Here is an 8567-nt window from a genome sequence, read left to right on the forward strand (position 1 = left end):
TATAACCAATTTTATTCCTTTATAATAATTACTATAATTATATATATATTTTTTTTAATTATCAATGAATTACGATTTTATATTATATTGTATGACCTGGAAAAATAAAAGAAATTTTATGTACATAGCTTAGGGCTATACTTCAGCTGAGGCATTGTCTAAAAAGATCGTGAATACGCAGATTGTGCAAACGACGCGTGACGAACAAAACGTAATTTGTCACAAAAATTCAACATGCATCCATTTAATGTTATATTAGTTATAATAATAATATATTCATTGACATGTTTTCTTTTTAAAGTAAATGGGTAACTTTTTAGTCATTTTTACACGATTTAAGAATTTATACGCCTAGCCTTAATTTATTGACATTTTTTGACAATTTATTGATAAACGGAGAAAAATACAAATTATTAACGTAAATGGTATATTATTTGATTTCCTTATTCGTCAGGATCGTTTGACTGAGGATCGTGACTTGAATGATTTCACTGTCTTTCTAGCTTTCTCAACGGGTTGACCCCACTCCTCTCGGCGTTCTACGATACGCAATGCCTGTGGCACTTATAATTGGTGCAAATATCTGTCGCATCCAATGTTTGCTTTAATATTCTAGTGCGGCATGTCTAAAAAACAACACAGCGCGGATGACACATAATATATGGACACTATCCTGATCCTAATAATTATGATTTTAAACATTGCGCATTCGAAAGACATTCGTGGATGCGACTGGTCGCAATAACACGTATTGATATACCTGCCAGTCAGGTGTTTATCGCCAAACTCAAAGTGTGTGTATGATAAATGCACCTGGGCAAGTGTGGCATTCTGCGGATGAGTAGGAAGTAGTAGCCGGGTTAAATATGGATGCCATTGGCAACGGCTAGATTTTGTTAACCAGTCCCCTGCTTCACGTAAAAAACTTTTTTTTTAATTGCCAATTTTTTTCCAGTGAGCGCGCTTAATTCATGTATGTATATCATCAATATTAACCACTTATTGTTTTTTTGAATTATTAATAACCATGTCCTTGCATTTTTGTACAAGGTGGTTGTTAGTAATTTTGAACAATCACAAATACCCAGGCTTTGAGAAAAACACATAAATATTTTGTCCTCACCGGGATCGAACCCAGAACTCTCGGGTGGAAGGCCAGCGCCTTACGCACTGCACCACGAGAGTCGCCTTTTTACTTGCTATTCATCTATTAAGCCGACTCCTGCATGCTATAATAATATATTGAATCGAAATTATATATTAATATAATTCAAGTGCGACTCTGGAAAGCTAACTGAGTCGAATTGAGACAACGATTCGGTCTATTTCGCGTGGTGTACTATTAGCCACAATTTCATGATTTGCTAAACAAATTGCTGGAATGTCCGATGTAATGTGTACCAAAACACTAAGTGGTTCCATTATAACACTAGATAAGTGATAGTTATTCTTAGACAAATTCAACATGGTTCAAAGAAACATTTCATAATAATAATAAAACCACAGTGACTCTCGATTTACCAGAAGCGACTTTCACTCGATTAACCGTAATGAAAAAAATGGGGGGAAACTTAGCAATTATGTACCTATACCGTATCCACAAATGAATCCTGGATTATTATTTAATTTATGTCATACAAAATTAAACAACTTCTACAGACAACAAATTTGAACATTTTGAAAGTCTTGAAATTTGTACATTTGGTATTTAAGAATGTAACATTCTTTATTGAACGCACATAAGTTCGGAAACATGAAAATATTTTGAAAAAAAATATGGTACTGGGCGGGACTTGAAATCGCATCCACCGGATTGCAGTCTATGTGCTTTACAAGTTGAGCCACCTACACTCTTCCTTATTTCGTTGAAATTAATAATAGTCATACGACTAAAGTGTTCCTCTCATTTTTTTTAACATGTATGTTTCTAAAAGTGCATGTTGTTTTTTTCAATATAATAGTGCACACTAAACTTTGTCAGTCATACTTATTTCTTGTCGTTCAACTAAGATTACAATTTGCAGATAGTGCTGGTTATTTTTTTAAATTCAATGAGACCCTACATAAACCAAATCATAATAGTTTAAATTTAATGTGATATGAGTGATCCGATAAAAATAGTGTACAATCTTTCAGTCATACTTATTTGTTTGAATTAAGAATACAATAATATGCATTCTGATATACAGATGGTGTTGGTTAGTTTCTTAAAATTCATTAAGCTCTGCCTGAACCAACCCATAGTCGATAATAATATTAATATATAAAATTATGTATGGTTTAATGGAACAATTTTAGATATTATGTTATTCATAAACGTATATTTTTTTACAATTATACACTATGGCTTGGATTAAGCATGTTTTAATTGAAATTTAAAAACTATTAAACACTATCTATTTAGTTCAATGAAAACAAATACGTTTGACTAACAAATCTTATTGTGCATTTTTATATCAGCCTACCTCCACACTTCGCCCTTAAAAACTAAATTGAAACATTTCACCAATTTGTTTGAATCGGTTTATGTTTATGACATCCGTCATTGATTTTATCCATGCTTTTGGGGAGTTTACCAATCATTTCATATACTTACTGTGAAATCACAATATATTAAATATAATATAAATTAAGTATATATTTATTTATTATTATTTATGTACGTGTTTTTATTAGATTTGATCAGTGTTATGTGAATAAGTAAAGTATTTTTTTTATTATTTCTGCAAATGATTTTACACTTTACCACCTTCTCTGTGACACAGTGCCGTGCCGACGTGCCGTGGGGGTAGGCAGATTGAGCGTTGCTTGGGGGCGGCAGTTACTCGAAGGGCGGCTAATCGTTGAGAATCATTTGGTATATACAGAAATAGCTAAAATTATTATCTTTACATATTAGTTGTACAATAATAGTACTTGTAGTAAAAATGGTGTGAAAATAATAAATCTGTGTATTGCTAAATGGTACAAACCAAATGTGTCAGAAATGTCAACCAAATAGAACCTCAGACCTTGGTGAATTTGCTTTTATGTATATTTACCTAAATTTAATTATGTATGTTTTTGTGGTAAGTGTAAGTATATTTTATTAGTAATGTATTATGTAATACAACACATTTATTAGATATTGGAGTCATGAAATGATGATAAAAAATACTGTATAAAAAATGGGGCAGCATTTTGGCGCTGACTAGGGGCGGAATTTTGTCTAGGGACGTCACTGCACACAGATATTCCTAAAAACTTAGATAATAAAATATTGTAATAATAAGCGAACTCATGAAACCGAGGTGATAAACAAATTTAAACTGAAACTTGAATATCCTTCTATATTAAATGAAACGTATGCTATTAATATGAATCAGCGATGAGGCGATTGTTGGCCGCAAATGTATGTTACTTGCGGTTAGTCCATTTTGGGAATCAGTTCTTTTGATTCATTATTTAAATTGTATTAATATTTTTGTTCAGTCAATGTTTTTTCATATATTTAACGTATAATATGGGATCTTCATTAACGAAATGATATAGATCAGGCGCACACAAGGAAAGAGGGTTTCGTATCCGGACCCCCAAGAAACAGAAAAAATACAAAATATCTAGGTAAATTGAATATAACCCCACGATAGCCGAGCGGCTTACTCGTCGGCTTATAATGTCGTGGATCCCAGGTTCGAATCCTGGTCTGACAAATACATAAATTGTTTTTCAATTTGTGTTTTGAGTCATAGTATGGACCTAATAGGTTGGGCAAGTGGCTATAATCCATTTCTCGTAAAAAAAATCTGTTAATGCAAACCTCTACTCTGCGGAGGCCCATATGATCGTATTAGGATCGGACATGTCAAATGAAAGAATATTACTTCTTCTTCTTTTTCGTCAACACGTCATGACTGAGGGATCGTGACCCGGATGATTTGCTGCCCAACAGCTTTCTGGACCCATATCTCGGTATTCTGCAAGGCATGTGGTCACTGTTAGACCCGTGGCACTCTTAAATTAGTGCAACTATTTGTTTCATGCAATATTTGCTGACCTATTCCGATGTATAAAAGTCAAGACAGCGCTGACGACGTAAACGGACACTAAAGGTCCTAATAAACATGACTGTTGGACACGACAGCTCATAATAACTCGTAGGTTAAAACCATTAGTTATACCTGCAGACCAGGTGTTTATCGTGGGAGTATCTGGGTACGGGGAATCTACCTAGAAAAATGCGGTATTCTGCGGGCAAGTTAAATATGGAAGTCAGTGGGAACTGCTAGATTTTGTTAATCCCGCCCCCTCCCGCCGACTTGAAAATCAATAAAAAAATATTATGATTATTTTTTCAAAATGGATCCCCCCAAACATTTTTTGCCTGATATAGATACATGCAGAGGTACCAGAGAGATTTTTTATAACTATTTATTTATTAAATTGTCTGTCGTTCATGTGACATAACTATATTATAATAAGCAATGGCTTTGAAGGAAAATTTATTTAATAGACGGTACCTAAACATTATATGAAAATGAAACTGAACTCATTTCTTACTGTTTAAAATAACTGCAATTCATTTCACATTATTTCACTATTTTTTCCTAAATTTAATTAGCTTCAAGACAGCAAGCATTTCAACATCAGAGCAATAATACTAAAGCGAGATGGTATTGTCAGGCTATATGAAGCCGTTTTATTTACATACTACGTACAGTATAACCTCAATTTTATTGTTATTAACTTACCTGTAAAACGTTATACCCACCATCTTACTTTTCAGTATGGCTATCCAATTTAAACACAACACAGTTAACAATCTTTCCTACTAAATTAACTAAAATATTGTCCAGGTACTTTATATTTTGCATACAATGTGTTGTACAAAATTTAAATCATAAAATGGTCGTTAAATGTACAATATTTCAAGAAAAAACCGTTTGTCTCGTGAGCTTGTTTCATGGATAGTAAAAAAGTCGCCTGCAGCGCAATTTTCTTAAATATTATTAAAGATGATTTTATTAATTTAGGGTTCCGTACTCCACCGTACTCCATCAATACATTTCAATTGTTTCCATATTTCCACTAAAAAAATATTTTTTAATTTGGGGGAGGGTGGCAATTTTAGACTTGGCTCATCCTTGGGTAGAATAGATGGGAAAATATTGTTGTTTTAATTTAATAAACGCATTTTTTTTTGTAATACTTATTCCACTTTTAATCAATAGATTAGGACCGGTTTCGTCCGCCTCAGAGGGACATTTTCAACTTAAAAGTGGAATAAGCACTACAAAAAAATACGTTTTATTAAATTAAAACAACAATACAATGCAGTTCCACCATGAATTGACACTTATAATAACTTAAATAATAATCATATTAAATCCATACAATTCTTTTTTATATTGTTCCTGCAATAAATTGGTAAAGCTGCAAATCGTCACTTACGTTATTTCAGCTTAGCAATATCAATATTATAGAATCATGACGACACGAAAATGTGCAAGCACCTAAATAGTGTACTTATAATAAAAATATTATATATACAATAAATATTCGTTCTCACTTTCCCGGACCAGTGTGATTTTTTTTATGTGAGATTAGATAAGCCAAAAACAGTAACTTTTACCAATAAAATGAAAATAACATATTATTCAATTGATAATAAGGAGCTATTTCACATGTGGGTTTTTTGATAAGCGTGGTCTAATTTTTTTTCAAATTCAATACATAACGTCATTACAACTTTTTTTACAACAGTATTTCTGTATCAGCCAGAGTGTCTCATAGTTTTGATGTATTTTTTATTAAAAAAATCTATTCTTGTAGAAAATATAAATGTGCATAACTTTAAATCCTTTTTATTTATATCGATTTGAGCTTTGGCATTGTAACCCCACCAAAGCTCGATGCGATAGACAGACAGCTAAGAGATTGTCATCTAGATTTCTAGTTTATCGAGAAATCCAATGAGAATATCGAGAATTCAACCAGGTATACAATTTATGTAAATACAAAAAATGAGGTTCGGAATTTGAAATGAAACATGACCGACTTTTTTTGGAAAGAATATTTTAAAAAAAGCTCACGACATCGAATCTAGGTGGATTATTTTTTGAAGAAAATTCACAAAACAAAGCTCGTATAATACTTGTATAATATGGCATTTATGGATCAATAGAAAATTAAAATTACATTAAAATTAGTTTATTTACGTAAACATCACTAATTACAAATTACAAGCTCAAGACGTGGCTCAACAATATGGCATGTCCAACGTTTAAAAATAATTGTAAACTATTCCATAAGAATCAGTGTTGGTGAACGGGGCTTTGTCTTTCAGCATCCTACAACCGTGGTGAGTTTAGGGAGTTGGATACCCGATGCACTAACTGATTTGGAGGCCCCACGGCTAAAAATGAAATAAAAACCATACATTTCAAATACAAACGTACTTGGTAAATATATATGTGTATCGCTTCCCTATCCAACTATTATTGAAGACGACAGTGATAAATGTGGTTTATTTTTTGTGTGCATGTATTTGTCTGGCTATCCTGTGGGACCTTTTGTTTCAGAGATTTTGTTATGCTTTGTGTTATATTTTATACCCATTCTGTGAGAGACACGCATAATTTCAAAGATTTTTGTATAATTTAATAATTAATAATTTAACTAGGTAGTTTGAACTCTTTTTAATTTTCTGACGAATCCATTGCGTCATCCGCGTCAAATAAAATCGCCGGTGACTTGACAAAATATATTAATGTTTGATAATGTTCATTCATACTAAATCGACTAATTAAAATGACGTTATAATTTTTACTTTTATACGTAGTATTATTCTCCCTTTTAATTAACTATAACGAATGGTATTTCTATTTCTGTAGTTCAGAGACTTATATCCGGTTGTAGTGTGTCGTAGGTAGTAGTGTCTTATATCCGGTTTTGCCGAATATTTGTTGAGTACAGCTTTTTTATTTTAAGTACCTAGGTATCATACAATCTTTTAGCCAATTCTCTTTTTGTGTATATTCATAGCAGTAACCGGACATTATTAATACCCTAAAGTCAGAAGTCCATTGACGTTAAACGCCTGATAAATCTTAAATTGCGTTTTGCCGAAAGTATTCTTTTAAGATGTGAGATAAACTGGCTCTCACGTACATATTGATGTTGCGATTATTGAGTTTTCTCACTAACTTCGCATGCGTTATATATACACACATATAAATATATACTTATAGGTATAGAAGTATAATTAATCTTCCTTTAAACTGACACCGCGTTTCATATATTATGTTACTTGTAAAAAGAGAATTTAAATTCAGTGCACTAGTGACACTGTGATAAAACAATATTTTTAAGATTGGGGATGGTGTGGTAGGTACTCCATAATTTTTGATGAATTTCATATAAATTTAATGATACAAACTTAACTCATGGTTAATCAACATTGATATTTACGATACTTTTATAATCGTTTTACGTTTAAAATGGATGTAAATCTAATTTATTTTGAGATATTGTTTCAATGAGAAAAGATTTAGAAACTTAGAAGCTTAGAAACATAAAATTTTCTAAAACCCTTACATGGTTAGATTTTTTTTAAACTCAAGTTAATTCTTTGATATTTCTAATTTTCTTTAATTTATAATTTAAAATATTAAAAATCTCAAACGTATTTTGAGCTTCATACAGTTTTCAATTTTTCACATAAGAATCGATCGTGGAAATATAATTTTAGCGTGTTTATTGAACACGTTTACATATTATAATATTGGAATCACATTTAGAAAGAGAAAATTATAATTTATTTTATAGTAAAGCATACATTTTTAATAATATTTCTTTTTAGATTATTGTTTATTTAAAAATAGAATAAAATTGTCCAGGATGAAATGTTTCACGTCATATAAATGTAATATGGGTATACAAATCGTGGGTAGATACTCCAAATAATGGCCTACATCATTTTCCCTGACATTATCTGAATGGATTGAATGCAGAGTACGTAGGACGATAAACGGTTAATGGCTTCTTTATCCCCACAGGTCGTATCTCATTGCGCAGCGTCCTCAAAACACAACCCCCGCCTACCACAATCCCGCCCAAAACGCCTGTAACAATTACATTATTTATAACAGAAAGCATGGAATAATAATTACCCGAAATCCTCCCGTGCCAGGACGTCGGAGTTTTAAGACGCTACACAAACTGTGCTTTGATTTTTTTGAAAACAACACAAGTGAAAATAATTCAACACTCTTTTTCGAACCGGCAAAAACACTGTTTTAACTAAACATCTGCCTTTCGAGATATTATAACGTCGCTCCTAAAATACACTGTAAAACAAACTGGCATCAAAGCAACACATTCGTATTTTAAAACCGCAAAAAATTAACACGCACCACGACAATAGACTAATCGTAACTGTGAATTGATTATAGGTTTAACGCCGCGGTTTTCACTGTTGATTAACACTCGGTGTCAATGTGTCGGGACAAGAGTTTTTTTGTGTGATTCAGCGGCGGTGCGAGAGATATGGCCACAAAGTTGATACGGACCGAGCGCGAATACGCACT

General features: G+C 32.2%; 1 long non-coding RNA gene across 1 annotated transcript in view; it reads right to left on the reverse strand.

The window, feature by feature from the left end:
* Positions 1-8567, reverse strand: part of LOC147070898 (uncharacterized) — an 88767-nt gene extending 80200 nt beyond the window's left edge. Inside the window, exon 1 of the long non-coding RNA XR_015070911.1 lies at positions 8151-8567. This is a non-coding gene — a long non-coding RNA (uncharacterized LOC147070898). The remainder of the gene's footprint in view (positions 1-8150) is intronic.

This window comes from Rhyacophila brunnea, unplaced genomic scaffold (assembly GCF_057557595.1).
Source record: "Rhyacophila brunnea isolate RB1 unplaced genomic scaffold, BYU_Rbru_1.0 scaffold_21, whole genome shotgun sequence".
Classification (NCBI taxonomy): Eukaryota; Metazoa; Arthropoda; class Insecta; order Trichoptera; family Rhyacophilidae; genus Rhyacophila; species Rhyacophila brunnea.